Source organism: Carassius auratus, chromosome 20 (genome assembly GCF_003368295.1).
Source record: "Carassius auratus strain Wakin chromosome 20, ASM336829v1, whole genome shotgun sequence".
In the NCBI taxonomy this organism is placed as follows: Eukaryota; Metazoa; Chordata; class Actinopteri; order Cypriniformes; family Cyprinidae; genus Carassius; species Carassius auratus.
Genome location: NC_039262.1, coordinates 1,125,391 through 1,141,895, shown reverse-complemented (window position 1 = coordinate 1,141,895; position 16,505 = coordinate 1,125,391). Strand labels below are relative to the sequence as shown.

The following is a 16,505-nucleotide window of genomic DNA, read 5'->3' as shown; positions in this document are numbered from 1 at the left end:
TCAGACTTACCATGGTACCTTTATGGTGCATTTTTAAGCTTTTAAAAGAGCATCTCATTTTGTGTTCCACGGAAGCACATTAATAATCAAACTTTTTCAAACACACACTGAATACAAAATACACACGGTTGCAAAATCTACAATCCTGAGAACAGTTGCCACAGATTCCTGCTGATCAAATTTTAATTGGAGATTAAGACAAAATCTCGACCGCGTGTGGGTGGGTTTAATCTTCAAACATGACCACAAACAAGAAAAACTCTGTGCTCTTCACTTGAGCCGGGTCATTGGCGTACCAATGATCAAAAAGCTCTACATCCCATTAGCCAGAACTCACAGTGGGGTAACCCAATTAAATCAATTCCATTTAATCAGAGCGGGACGCATAAACTAAGGGGGTGTGGCTTCCCTGAGAGTCGAGCCACATGTAATCCCACCGCTTAATCACTAGTCCACCAAGAAATCCTAATTGGATGTGGATTGGATATATATATATACACACACAAACACGCACACAAAATGTAGGAATATCCTAATTATATAGTACTAATTTTGTTATTAAAAATGCATAGTATATTTTTTTATGAACAAACATAATTAAATGTGCAAAATATAATTCATGTCAATTAACAGCCCAAATAATTAAACAAGTAATTCATAAAAATAAAAAAAAGTATTTTCTACATGCAGGTAACATCATCCACATTTACTGTCCTCTAAAACTCTCACAACAAAGGGGGAAAAAATCGAATGGTCGAGACAAGTTCTGTTAATACAAAAGGGAACAGAAACACAACCCAGATGTACACAGTCTGCAATAAATGAGCTAACTGATGTATCTTTTTGACAGGCACAAGGGTGTAAAGATATAAAACGGGATCTTTTGAGATATTGCCGTACCTTGGGTCTGTGCTGGATGATGATGCTCATCACAGACTAATGAGATCTTTGGAGTATACTCAGGTGTGCCTGCAAAGACAAAGAGAACAGCATCAGTAAACACACAGAGAGCGCGAGAGAGGGAGACAGTACTGAAAGTATGCTGTTAATTATTGTACCAATTGTAACTGCTGTGAGAGAATGTTAATAACGTTAATAAACATCTCATTTCAATGTTTTTTTTTTTTTATTAACACCTTAATTTAATGCAAGGATGCATTAAGAGTAATAAAAAGTGACCGTATAGATATGTATGAAGTTACAAAACATTTATATTTCAAACAAATGTTGTTCTTTCCATTCATCAAAGAATCCAGAAAAAATGCACCACAGTTTCAACAAAAATATGAAGCGGCACATCTGTTTCAACATTGATAAAAAGAAAGGTTTCTTGAGGAGCAAGTCAGCATTTCAGAATAATTTCTGAACAATCATGTGACACTGAAGACTGGAGTAATGATGCTGAATATTCAGCTTTGACCACAGGAATAAATTACACTTTAAAATTTAAACATTTTTAATATTCAGTAGTATTATCAATTTGACTGCACTGACACTCGGATCGGATGAGAACAAAACTTGAACTGAATTAAGCTGAATGATGACACTATTGGCTGAAAACTGTAAAATGCTGCCTTCGGAGACATTATTCCAAAGCAGGAAGGCATCAAGGAACATCCGAATCCAAATTTTGCTTCACTTCTTGTCTCCGGAGCTACCTTCTTCTGATCGAATTTTGAAGGCAGCACAGATGTATCCTTCGCTTCACTTGTATACCCCATAATCCTGTGCACTCCATCCAATGACGGTTGAGCAAAAAAATTAAAACGGCGTCCAAAATCAGCAAGTCTAGGCTTTCAGACGCAGCCATTGTGTTTTGTAGAGTAGCTTTATAGCTGAATCAAGTTTGTTTCATAATTGGTGAATTTTGCAACATCGACAGTTATTGAACAAAACTGAATCAACACTGAAGTGACTTCAACTGAATAACGACATTTTTGCATTCTGTTCATAGCTGAATTGAACTTTTTTAAATGATTTTCATGATTAATAAGCAGTATTTTTATTTTATATCATGTTATTTTTCTGTTTATTAGTGTGAAACTGCATCGAAAAGGGCTATCTAAATAAAGGTGATGTCTTAAAATACATTTGTTTCTTACAACCACACAGCTTTGTGCTTTATATGATGTTCACACACTAGATAGACTGGAGTATTGTGAATTACTTGTGGATTATTGTGATGTTCTGACGGCACCCATTCACTGCAGATCAAAATGGTGAGCAAGTGATGTAATGTTGAATTACTCCAAATCTGTTCAGATGAAAAAACAAACACATCTACATCTCAAACGGCCTGAGGGTGAGAAAATTTCAGCAAACTGGATGACAAACTCCTTTAAGACTTTGCAAAATATTGCAACACTGTGCAACAAAAGATACATGGCCTATATCAACACAAGCACAATACTGAAAACATCGAAATGAACTGCAGCACGAAAGAAACGACCAAACAAGTGCAACATCCAGCACTAAAAGCAAACACGATGACTTCATTACTGCCTTCAAATGGGAAACTGCCAAAGAAACACACTTCTAGGACTCTTCTCCTGGCAAAAATAACCAGACCTCTTCTAATGGGGTAGACACGTCAGATTTTTCTCCATTCGCTTCTCAACCTCCATTTGAGAGTCACATGGTGCAATCAGATGACAAAGCCGTCGAGATGAAGTCATGACACAGTAAATCAAGTGAAAATCGAGTGAATTTCCAGATTGTACAGGCACACAAAAGGAAAAAGGAGCAAAACACTGATAGGGAGTAATAATCCTTTCTTTTCCCGATTATATAAAGTTAATAGGATTCAGAATGCAATCATAGTCTAACCTAATGCTTTCAGAGACACAGAGGAGGATCTCATCAGATCGAGTCTGGACAGAGTGATTCCCTCGACTCCGCTTTTCTGTTCGCTCATCGCGCACATTTCCTGACCCCTTCGTCTCCGCTTGTGTATACAGACTGATCGGAGACAATAAAGAGACGGACGAATGTTTACTTTGTCATTAAATGAGAAATGTACTTCCATTATATCATACGAGCTCATTTACGTCCCCGTTGGCTCCTGCTCACACAATTCAGCTTTTTCTGTCTCGCTCTCAGTGTTCATTTGCACTTTGTCAAGGAAACCGACATTTTATGTCAAGGCACTGGGGAATTAAATTAATAAAGAGAATGCATGGTAGATTATCTTCAATTATGAATACTGCCAGAACAGGAGTATAAAAAATAGATATTCAAACCATCCTCTGCGGTGCAGAAATGAAATTAATTTATTGCTTTGTACACAGAGCCAAATGTGCTCAGACTTCAAATATAAGATCCTTAGGGCATTTATTTCAGATCTGTGTAATGTTTATGCTAAATTGCTAAACTGACGTGTTCTTAGAACTTATTGATTAGCTTTGTACTACTAAATGTTGAAAAAGTTATTTGTATACACTAATTTTCTCTTCAGGAAATGGATGAAAAATACTGATCTTTCTCTCCAATAAAACGTTTGTCAGCAAAATGCTCTTTAGCAAGAGTATTGGTTAGCATGGTCATCCGTCCCAGCAGCAGTAGCTGGTTAGCAACTCTCGGGAGTGAAGACATTAAAAAAAATTTTTTGTCAAGGGTATGGAACCACTTTTGAATTGAATACAAATGAAGAAACGTGCCTTTTGCATCAATAATGGTAATCACAGCTGTCTAATAGCATCTGACTAGCAAAGCAAGCAGCAAATAAGTTATATATGTTTATTAAAATAGATTTAGAAAAAAAGTTAATACAGGAATCTAAAATTAAAAAGTTAACTGAAAAAAAATCAAACAGTCAAAATATTAATAAAAACTATATTTCATTAATAATAATAATAATAATAATAATAATAATAATAATAATAATAATAATAATAATAATAATATAACACTGCCACAAATTTGTTTGAGGCATTTTTTTAACCCAGATAATTAAATAAATATTTAATAAAAAAGATTGCCACATATCAGTCTTCAGGGCTCAAAATCAAGCTTGAACATTTGAAAAATATTTTCCATAAATGAAATAAAGCTAAAATAAAATTCATATTAAATAAAAGTCTATGAAAATTTGAAAATTAGAAAAACAAAAATTAACTTGGCAAATAACCAAAATAAAGCTTACAAAAAAAAGAAAAATAAATAAATTACATAAATTACTGAATAACTAAAATTTAAATTAAAACTGATTTTTTGAATATATGAAATTTTATATACATACATACATATTATATATGTATATGTACACACACACACACACACACACACACACACACACATAAATTAAAATTAAATTAAATTTATGCATTTAGCAGACGCTTTTATCCAAACCGACTTACAGTGCATTCAGGCTATCAGTTTTTACACACATATATATATATATATATATATATATATATATATATATATACACACACACACACACACACACACACACACACACACACACACACACACACATATATACATACATATATTTATATATATATATATATATATATATATATATATATATATATATATATATATATATATATATATATATATATATATATATATATATATATATATATATATATATATACACATACACACATACATACATACATACGTTTATATGAATGTATATAAAATACTAAAATAACACTAGCACTAACACCTAACGAGTTTTTAAAAACATGATAAAAGTAATTGCAATTCATCTCAATGGCAGTGAGCCACATCTACCGACATTTATTATGATCTACAAGAATAGTTTTGGCTTTCTGTAAGACAAACCCCTCAAAATTATCTGATAACCCAGTCTGCTTAAAACCAATAATCTTACTTCCTTGGTTAACAATGCCATTCAATGACTTCCGATGCTTCACGTTTAGATTACCATACCAACAACACACAGAGAAACAAAGTACAGATTCAATATAAGACCAGTATTCTGCTAGTTTACGGTTTCATTAGGCCTATGTCAACACTAGAAAGATCAACTGCGCACGTAAGGCCAACTCATGGTGCCTTTGGTTGGTTAGTTACAATTCTGCACACATAATTCCTGCAAAGTAATTTTCAGTGTATTAATCGCAAGCACAGTCCCTCAGGAGCCGTCTTGGGTGTCAGGTTAAGTGTTTCCTGAGGGCACAGTCACCATCAAGCTGGATCATGAATTTGCTAACTTAGTGGCTCTCTTCTTGCTCTACTCAGACTGTACCTGCATTCCTTCTGTGAGCGACTAAACCATTAGTCTCCACCACCCAAACCTGTCTAAACTGAGCAGGAGACCTAAGGGTGAAAAATATCTTTGAAAGCTGTAACAGATGCTGCTTTGAAATCTCCATGTCACAATTATTGTTCACCTGTCAACACGAAGTCAAGCCATAAATCATCTTTGTAATTATCAATTGATTAAAAAAGCCGTCTGACGAAGAAAGCCGCTCACAGGCCTAATACATCAATTTTAATGACATTTCTTAATCCAAAAGACTTGGCAATCACCAGAGACCAATTACAGGCCATGAGATAGAGGCAAACCATTAATAACAAGAGTTAGCCCGTTTGGTAAAAAGGGCTTGCAGGGGTTCATTTAAAACTGACTGATAATCCACAAGCATTACATTACACCAAATCTGGAACGTCATGATGCTACACTTTTCAAGACTCAAAGAAAACCAATGGATCCGTGAAATGCAATTGAAAAAAAAAATACTTCACACACTACAATCACAGTTCAAGCTGAGCATAGGAAGTAATTAATTTGGAATATTCAATAAACACCTACAGGGCAAAACTAAATTAAGACACCAAAAAAAATTTGATTGAACTTAGTAAGAATATAAAATATTATCCAACGATCCCAAGATACATTTAATGGCCAAGAGTATGCAGACACCCACTTCTAATTAAAAGGTCTTGTGAAGCCTAGTAATTACAGTAATGCTAAAGCATGCAATAACATTCTGTACGTCAGATTTCACAGCAAACATTCGAAAAAGGTCTTTTCTCATGTGCACAGAGCGAGATCTGGATACAAACAATTGTTTGTCTCTGTTTGGGGAAGAAGTTGATTAGACCTGAACCCCACTGAACACATTTGGGATGAATTGGAACGCCAAATGTGAGCCAGACCTCATCGCCCAACATCAATGCCTGACACTAGTGTCTGAATATGAGCAAATCCCAGCAGACATGTTCCAACATCCAGTGGAAAGCTTTCCTGAAGGGGTGGAAGATGCTAGGAAGGACAGACTCCCTGTTAATGCCATTCCAGTTATATACATATATTCAGTTAAATTACATACATTTGCCATCTTGTATGTATATATTGCCACTTAAATATGAAGCAGCACATCACTTTTCAACATTAAAATGTTTCTCGAGGGGCAAATTAGAATATTAGAAGGATTTCTGAAAGACCTTGTGACACTGAAATAGATTGACTGGAATAGATGCTGAAAATTCAATTCATCAAGGAACAATACACTAAGCATGCAACAAAATGTTAAATTGTCAACTATGTTACCTGTATTGTTTGTTTGTAACATAACTGACAGACTTTCTTTGTAATATCAAAATGGTGTTTAAAGGTTCATTAAGCGATTTTTACCAAACAATGGTAAACCCCAACAGGACCTCGCCCTTATTTTGAAATCTCCGCCCCACACGTATGTACACAACCATGGCAACAATGATCGCAGAAACAAGTGAAGATGAAACAAGCATAGGGGAGAGTGGGGCACAAAGTAACACTTTTTGACTTTCTCAGTTTGTGTACATCCACACGGGGTTCGGAATATAATTTTTTTTCACAGTAATTTTACACTCGTCTAGTATAAATATGTCGCTTTGTTTCATAATTACGGTTTATACGTTTTTCTTTATCTACCCTCAAAACATGGAAGTAAAATGTGACAACATGCCCCATAGGTGGGGTACAATGTTACATCTAAGGGGCACGTTGTAACATGGCCATATGACAGGTTAAAATGTTATCTGATCAAATTAAAAAAAATATATACATGACAAACTAAAATATTTTGTTAATAGAATAAAATAGTTTATTTTTTTCAAATAAAATAATGCAGTATTTTAAGAATTAAAATTAACCTGATTGTAGAGTTTGACAATGAACACATTGCAATCAATGCTTGGGAGGACCCATATAAATGAGAAAAAATGCATTGCATGTCTTGAAATAATAAATTCTAAACATTAAACTGACTAAACATTGACTGTCAGTCTTTATTCAGCTGTTTCTCTTTGTTTCTCGTTAAAATTAATTAAAGTAAATAGTGTAAATTACATCGCTACTGTCATAGAACAGCACATTTTAACACGTGTTACAACGTGCCCCATCTGCTCAAGTGTAATTTAAAACTGGTTAGTGTCTTCTGCTAGTTATCAAAGCATAAAAAAAAACATGTGAACTACTAAATAACAGATTGGAGATTAAAATAATAGCAGATTTGTCTAATTTTAAATTAATTAAAAAAAAACGGAGATGAAAAATTCACCTATTCAAACAAAAGCCAACATGGATAAGTTGTGTGAAACGAAGCAAAATCAACGTTAAGGCTGGTTCACACGGGACGATTTTAAAATTGTCGGCCGATTTTCCAAACCTGTGAGACCCCACACACGGCAATAAAAAATCACGGGTCTAACAGTTTTGGTTGTTCAGTGTGTGGTGTGCAGCCACACGGCAATATCAACACATCACACACGAACCGATTTGACTCCCGAGCATTCCCAGGTCAGACGGGAAATCTCGCAAAATCCCTCGAGATCAAACGTGACTTCAGAGTAAACAATCATGGCGGACGAAGAGGATGCAGTGGCCATAGTTTGTGCTTTGTTTTTAACGGAAAAAAAAAACATAAGAAAAACAAGAAAAGGCGATGGTCAAAGAGGTGGAGAGAACGTGAGCATGGACTATACTTGCTACATCATGATATGGAGGAAAGTTGTTGTTTTCTCTCATAGAAATGTTGTTACGTACTACACAGATTAATAACCGTTGAAATAAACGTTCATATATTCATTTCCATGTACTCTGGTGGACTGCAGTTGTGGATGTAGTTATGCCCATCGACTTTATCTGTATTTGTTATATTTGTTATATTATATACGCCGGCTGTTTTGATTTTGTTTCCCGGTACTTCCTCACCGCCTCGTCACCTCGCTTTCTGATTGGCTACACGCCACAGTCCACAGGCTGCTTGATTGTTTGTCCTCAGGGGACACCACACACAAGAAGAAATCGGGCCAAATAAATCCAACATATTGGATATCCCCGATTTGAGATCAGAGCGGTCCCGACATTCTTCCGAGCAGAGGAGAGCAGTCTTAACACACCACACATGGCAGGAATATTTGATCTGATAATTTAACGATAATCGGAGCATCCTAAGATTGTCGGAAGGGGTGAATCGGGGCTAAAATCGGCCTAATTATCCTGCCGTGTGAACCAGTCTTTACTCACCTATCAAAAAGAAGCAACGCAACAAGACATGCCTTCTTACTTCTGATTGGCTACAAGTGTGTTTTGAGACTCAGTCCAACGTTGTGGGCAAAAGTGTTTTTTAAAAATCGCTTAGTGCACCTTTAATGATTAAGCAGATCAATTACACTGATATATATATATATATATATATATACACAGTACAGACCAAAAGTTTGGAAACATTACTATTTTTAATGTTTTTGAAAGAAGTTTCTTCTGCTCATCAAGCCTGCATTTATTTGATCAAAAATACAGAAAACTTTTTAATATTGTGAAATATTATTACAATTTAAAATAATTGTTTTTAAATTTATTATACTTTAAATTATCATTTATTTCTGTGACGCAAAGCTGAAATTTTAGGATCATTATCACATGATCCTTCAGAAATCATTCTAATATGATGATTCATTATCAAAGTTGGAAACAGTTCTGCTGCATAATATTTTTTCAGAACATGTGATACTTTAAGATACTTTGATGAATAAAAAAAAAAAAAAGAAGCTATGTTTTTAAAATATAAATATTTTGTAATAACAATATACACTACTGGTCAGTAATTTGGGGTCAGTAATTTTTCTTTCTTTTTTTAAATAAAATCAATACTTTTATTCAGCAAGGATGTGTTAAATTGATAAAAAGTGATAGTAAAGAAAATATATTATTAGAAAACTATTATTTTAAGTTTTAATAATATTTCACAATATTACAGTTTTTTTCTGTATTTTTGATCAAATAAATGCAAGCTTGATGAGCAGAAGAAACTTCTTTCAAAAACATTAAAAATAGTAATGTTTCAAAACTTTTGGTCTGTACTGTGTGTATGTGTGTGTGTATATATATATATATATATATATATATATATATATATATATATATATATATATATATATATATATATATATATATATATATATATATATATATATATATATATATATATATATATATATAAACATGTTGGAGTTCCAGTTACTGCAGGAAGAATTTAGGACGGGGTTTCAGCCCAGCACGACAGAAGTACAAATTTATACCGCATACACCCTCAAAGCAACTAATAACAGTGGACATTTGCTCATTTTATCTCCATAATTGTGCTCCCTGCCGCCTGCATTTCTTAATGAAGACAGCAACGTATAATTTCCTAAAGCGTATTATTCAAATACAGCACGACAGTGGCAGCACCACCCTCGAGATGAGGTCCCTACCCGAATCATCTCACTTTCTCCGATTGTGCTTCTCTCCAACCGCGCTACTAATTTTCACTGAACTACATTTGGGAGGCACAAATTGTCTGTGACACTTCCAAATTTATCATCAACGTTAATAGCGCACAGCATAATCGGCTCGGTACAAAAGGAAATCAGAGCAAAGTACCATGATCAAATTATTCAATTGTGAAAAGGGCCATAAATACTAGTTGTAAACAGGAACAAATGTACTATCCGCAATTTAAAGAAGCAGTTCAGCACTGAAGCCAGTTCCTCCTGCTAGCAGACGGTTTCACCCAGCTAAAAGTTCATGTTATGTAAATGAACAGGAACGTCTAGTAGCGACCTCCGATGTGAACGTGGCACAATGTTACTGCTTGGCTTGTCTCTGGCCCTAAAACAAACCGCTGCACTCTGACTAAACTTTCAGAAAAAGGAAACCGCCTGAAGCAAATAATTCCATCATAAACGGATATCAGAGACATGAATACGATTACATCCCTTCTGAGGTGCGCTGATTGCTTTTGATGAAAGCGATGAAGAGTCTTTAATGACACGTCTGTAGCTGTACGATTGAGTCAGAAACCCTCATTCCTGTTATCATTTTCCTCGGTGCACCCTGATGATTATACAAAAACTCATGCAGAAACGGGTGGATTTTTTTTTTGGGTAGGACAACTTAAAACAACATTGGGAATGTATTTAAAGTGACAAAAATAATATTTTGCTGAACATCATGTTGTTCAAAAACTGTGTGACTTACTTTCTTCTGTTGAACACAAAAACAGATGTTTCACAGAATGTCCCAGCTGCTCTTTTTCCCACAGTATGAACGGGAAAAGGAGGAAGCACCATAAAAGTATCCATATGTAATGCATAAAGTACACCATATTTAAAGTCTCCAGAAGCCATGTGAACAGATTATCTGAGGATTGAGAAATATTGTGGATTTTCAACAAATAATTACTTAAAATTTGGTCTTTTCCACTCACATAAAGCTGTCAGACAAGTAAAGGATAAAAGGTATAAAGTATAAAAGGAGTAAAAATATTTTTAAAAGACCTATCTTATGCTCAGCTAGGCTACATTCTTTTGTTTAAAAATACTGTAAAAGAAGTAGTGTGAAATATTATTACAATTTAAGATATAGGTTTTCTGTTAGAATTTATTTTTGTATATTTATATTTTTTCAAAGCTGAATTTTCTAGCATCATTACTTCAGTGTCACATGATCCTTCAGAATTCATTTTAATATGATGAATAGCTGCTTAAGAAACATTTCTTATTATCAATGTTGAAAACAGTTGTGCTGCTTAATATTTTCATGGACATTATATTTTATGTTTATGTTTTCACAACTCTTTAATGTGTAAAAAGTTCAAAAGAACAGCATTTATGTGAAATAGAAATCTTTTGCAAAATTATGAATGCCACTTTCAATCAATTTAATGCATCCTTGCTGCATAAAATTAATTTCTTTCGAAAAAAATAATTTTCATGCTATGGTGGATATTCAGCCAATGACAAAACAGACGCATGGCTTTTTCCGAAGCTCAACAGTGTGAAAAACTATTCACATTTGCATAGAAAAGAGCCACTTGGACATTCTACAAAACAAATCATTCTGTGGGCCAAAGACAGACAGACAGTTTGTGAACCACATGAGGGCCAGTAACATGATAACAAAATGTTAATTTCTGACTGAACTAACTAAACAAAACATGCCAATATTTCCTTTTTTTTATACATGTTTTCACCAACAGTCATACACAGAACATGGCAAGCCCTAGTAAAACCTGTCATTATTTTCTGACCCTCATGTCATTCCAAACCATGTCTATTTCTTCCTTTAAACACAAAAGATGATATTTTGAACAATGTTGGTAGCCAAACAGATGCCAGTAGTCAATGACTTTCATAGTATTTTCTTCCCTACCACTACCACAAAAAAAAATCTTCTTTAGTGTCAAACAGAAGAAAGAAACTCATACAGGTTTGGAGGGCAAATGCATGATAGAGTTTTATTTTGGGGCGGACTACCCCTTTAAAGCAATACCATGCTAAGCTAGCATACAACTTCATAAAACAGACTACATCATTCATAACCAGGAATGGCCAGCAGGTTTAGAGAGCTTTAGTTAACAGTGGATGCTAAACAGGTTCATATTAAAGCATATGTTAATGTCCATCATGACCCCAGAGGGGCAGTATTTAGTGGCTAGTTTCCCAGCTACGACAGGCCGGTCCACAGAGGCAAAGTGCATCTAGGAAAATCATAAATCATCAGGCGCTGTTTTGCACCTGAACTCTCTCTAATGCCCTAGATAGAGCAGCTATCCTTGAAGGCAGATTCAATTATTTACCAAGCAAATAAATTATTACATTATGCCCAAGCACGCAACGTCTCGCAGTAGCGCCATGTCTGACAATTTGTTTCCATCTGAAACATTTAGAGAGAAGTAATTTTACTTGATAATGGTCACACAGAATGCAAATAGAGGATGTAACGCTGAAGAAAGGAATAAAATGGAGAGGAGAGGGAGCGTGCTGAAGATCTGAAACACAAAGCGGTCAGGTGTGAGAGAGAGGGATTTGAGAGCGGCCCGTTTACCCTCCACCCTGCTGGGTATCAGTGCTGCCGGGAGGGGCTCTGTGTCACGGCTGGAGATTATAGGCTCTGATAAGCACTACATTCACTGGTCATTAAGCCAATGTACAAGTGCTTTGATTCAGCCGAGCGAGTCTATTTTTAAACAAACACTGACTTCTGATTTTCTAGTGAAGTCATAGGTCTCAAACTAGGGAATGAGCTCGGGTTGGCGTGTAATTGCTAGCATAGTGTGAGAAAATACAATATAGAATCAAAACTGACTAGTGTTATATACTTTATAATTGTCTTTCTTTGGTTACAGTTCATCAGTGCATGCTGTTCGAAAGAGAAAAATCTTATGCTTTTAAATTGATTTCTGCACAATACAATGTACAACAGAAACAAATCAATACATTCAAGCCATCCAAGACCAAACATTTATTTTCTGATTCCCATTATTATAAAAACAATCATTTTAATGTACTCATTCTCATTTAATTTAGTAATAATAATAATAATAATAATAATAATAATAATACATTAATTGACAAACATATATGTTATCATTATTTAGTCACTTTTATTAACTTAATTTACTTATAATTATGTACATTATAATTAGTAGTATTATAAAATAAATGAAAATATACCAACATGTAAATTTAAATTATTTTTATAATTAATATATTATTATTATTATTATTATTATTGTTAATTTATTATTATTATTATTATTATTATTATTATTATTATTATTATTATACTCATTCTAATTTTATAATTATAATTATTATTGTTTTATTGTATTTATAATAATGTTTTATAATAAGAACAACTAATTTAATAACAAGACCAACAATATTATTTTACATAGAGTACATTAAATTTATTCTATTACATAATTTATTAATAATAAATGTTGTCAACTTACTATGTAAAACAATTATACCTAATACAATATAAAAAATAGAATAATAATAGTTATTATAAAATAAAATTTTATAAAATAATTTTTTTTTAACAATGTAATATCCACCAGGCATAAATGGTACTTCAGATTGCCTACAAAAGTTACAGCGCGTCTTCTAAAAAACCTACACAAATTGAAGCATTATTTACGTCCGTAGAACAAACTCTTTGGGATGTGTTACATGCCACACTTTACACTTTATCCCTAACACTAAGTTTGAGTGATTTACTAGCCGTTTACTATGCAAACACAACAAATAACATCACTTCAAATCCCAAAGGACACGATGAAATCCCATGCTCTATTATTTCCCATTAACCATGACTTTTCCTCAGAAATGTCACATTACGGATATTAAATGCATTGGCACTTTTAAATTAAAATGCAAATGCTCTTTCATGCAGTCGCTAACGTCTATGAATGTAAAATCTGATTTCAGAGTTCATCAGTGATCCGGCGCTGTTAAAAGCACTTTACAGTCGCCAATCCAACACGACCACGCTGAGTTTTAAAGCAAAATCCAGTTTCAAAACAGATGGAGAGAGCAAAGCTCTGCGAATCTACAGAGCGGCGGGGGTTGAAGGTGACAGCTCGAACAGGGTATGGATAGCAGACAACAGTCTCTAATGGCTCGGAAACTGTGCAGTTCCCTCAAGGCCCTTTGCCCTCCACATTAGCAAGTATATTACTCCATTTGCTTTGGCTCTGAGCTGAATATTCCGCATACTAATTCTCATCACAGACTCTGACTTTCACTCAGCCATGGATTCCCAACTGGCTTAAGTCCACAAATTATGAAGCAGTCTAACGTGGTCTCTCGCTGATTTGACCTCTCTGTGTGGCTCAATTGAGGCATTGCATTTGTCTTGTCAGCAGTTAGACTGTGGTTTCCATCTCATCTGTTTGCTTAAGGCCGGTTCGGGCTGCCAGTGCATCCTCACGGGTTTCGGTCTATATATGGCCTTGGCATGCCAGGAGTCCTGCTGCATATTTACACACTCATGCAAATCTAGATTCACACACATTGCCAAGGTTTAATCATTGGTATCATGCTATGCATTTCTAGTTCTAACGGATTCAAATTGTCCTAAATTGGGCATTTTTTCATGCTTAACTTCTGAATCATCATGTACAGTCAAACTGAAGTGAGCATGCATCATCACCTCAGATCTTTTAAAAAATTTTAACATGCAACTTTAAAAGTATTTTATGCTCATCAATGCTGCATTTATGTGATCTGAAATACAGTAAAAATAGTATTATTTTGAAATATTATTGCAATTTCAAAAGTGTATTTTCTATTTGAATATGCTTTAAAATGTAATTTATTTCTGTGAAGCAATGGTGAATTTTCAGCACCATTACTCCAGTCTTCAGTTTCACATTGTTCCGAAATGCTAATTTTCTGCTCAAGAAACATTTATTCTAATTATAAATGTTGAAAACATTAATGCCACTTAAAATTTTGTAGTTTTTTAAAAAAGTTTTTTTTTTTTGACGTAGGCTATATAAAGTTCAGAAGAAAAGCATTTATTTGAAACAGAAACCTTTTGTAACAACATAAAATGTTTTGTCACATTTAAAAATAAACTTTAATACATCCTTGCTAAATAAAAACAATAATTGCTTCTTACTGCCCCAAAAAATGATATAATGTACATGTATAAGAGAAACAAATATAAAACAGTAAATTCTTCTAAATACAATAAAATAAAATGAATGTTTATAACATTCCTGCTGAATTTGATCAATTACCAAATAGATCGTGCATTATTTAACATGATCGATTACTCAGGATGAATTAGCAGACACCACACCGAATATGCATAAAAAAATTTACAAACAGCACATTTTAAAAACACAGCCCTTCACATAGGATTTATGCCAAAACATGAATACAGCTTTCTTATAGGCTAAAAAATGCTGCTCCCTTGACTCTTTTTTGCCGTTTATAGAGTGTAAGGATGTCAAAGAGACGGGTGTGATTCTCAGGACACTCTTTCAATGAAATCTGTCAGCTAGTACAGACATGTTATGCAGAGCATTAAACCTATTCTGACCTTTCCCTACCAGTGGAAAACCCATTTAAGGTGTTTACATGACCTCGCATGTCGTTAACTTAATAAGGTTTAATATAATGGATGTGAACTCGCTGATTAGACAACCTACAAAAACAACTTCCTCCTGCTTTTCCTTCCTCGGCAGTGTAACTGGCCACCAAATTCACACTATTTGCATCTACTCATTTATTTGACGAACACTGTGCCGTTTGGTTTAGCGTGCATTAGCAAATTCCAGACAAAACATTCAGTGCAGACAGGTAATTCATCAAATCACAAACAACACCTCAAGCCTAAGTAATTAATAAATATTTTGCCTTGGCAGTGCAAGATGAAAATAACGTGACGAATGACATGCATGACAGACGTTTTCGACAAAACTGCAGTCGAGAAACTGACGCACCCCTCCATCTTCTAAATCAGGATCTGCTTTAGTTTCATTACCTTTACACAATTCACCACCATAAACAGACTGCAAATGCCATATCAATAAAACATACTAATGTAGATCTTCAAACGTTAAACAATAACATCTCTGCGTGCTTATTTTTATATTATAAACATGCATGACACAGAACTGCTGCCCGGATTGTTTTATATAAACATGAACCCACATTTTCCAGGCAGTTCGCCTGAGGTCAGAAGAGATAATGCATCATAATAGACAGCCACGCTAAAAGATGTGGGAAATTATGCAATGTAGCACCAGGCGGGGGCGTTTCTCCTTTTATAATACTGTTCTGAACATAAATGGATATAAAATCATCTTTACCTGGAGTACAGAGTTGTTCACAAGCTGTACACACAATACAGCTGCTTTGTTGCAGGAAAATGATAGAAGGCATTTGCAAGTTTTGTTTCCTACAACTATACTGGAGGTACAGTAAATATCCAACTCATCCACCCAGTGCTAATATTTGTTTTCTGTATTGTAAAATGTCCTGTTGTTATTATTATTATTATTACAAATGATTCAGTGCTCAAATGAATGTTCCAAATGAATCAAACTCAATCCTTAACAATTTCAGACCTTTTTGCAAACCCGTTTGACCAATCAAATCACATATTAATGGTTAATTCGTGAATCTGGCAACACTAGTCTAAATGGTGTTCATTTCGTTAACGAAAACTAGGACGAAAGATATTCACTAATGACATTATTAAA

The 16,505-nt window shown here is 34.3% G+C and overlaps 1 pseudogene; it reads right to left on the bottom strand.

The window, feature by feature from the left end:
* The window catches only part of LOC113120478 (kelch-like protein 29), a 255,212-nt pseudogene that overhangs the window by 233,669 nt on the left and 5,038 nt on the right, over positions 1-16,505 (bottom strand).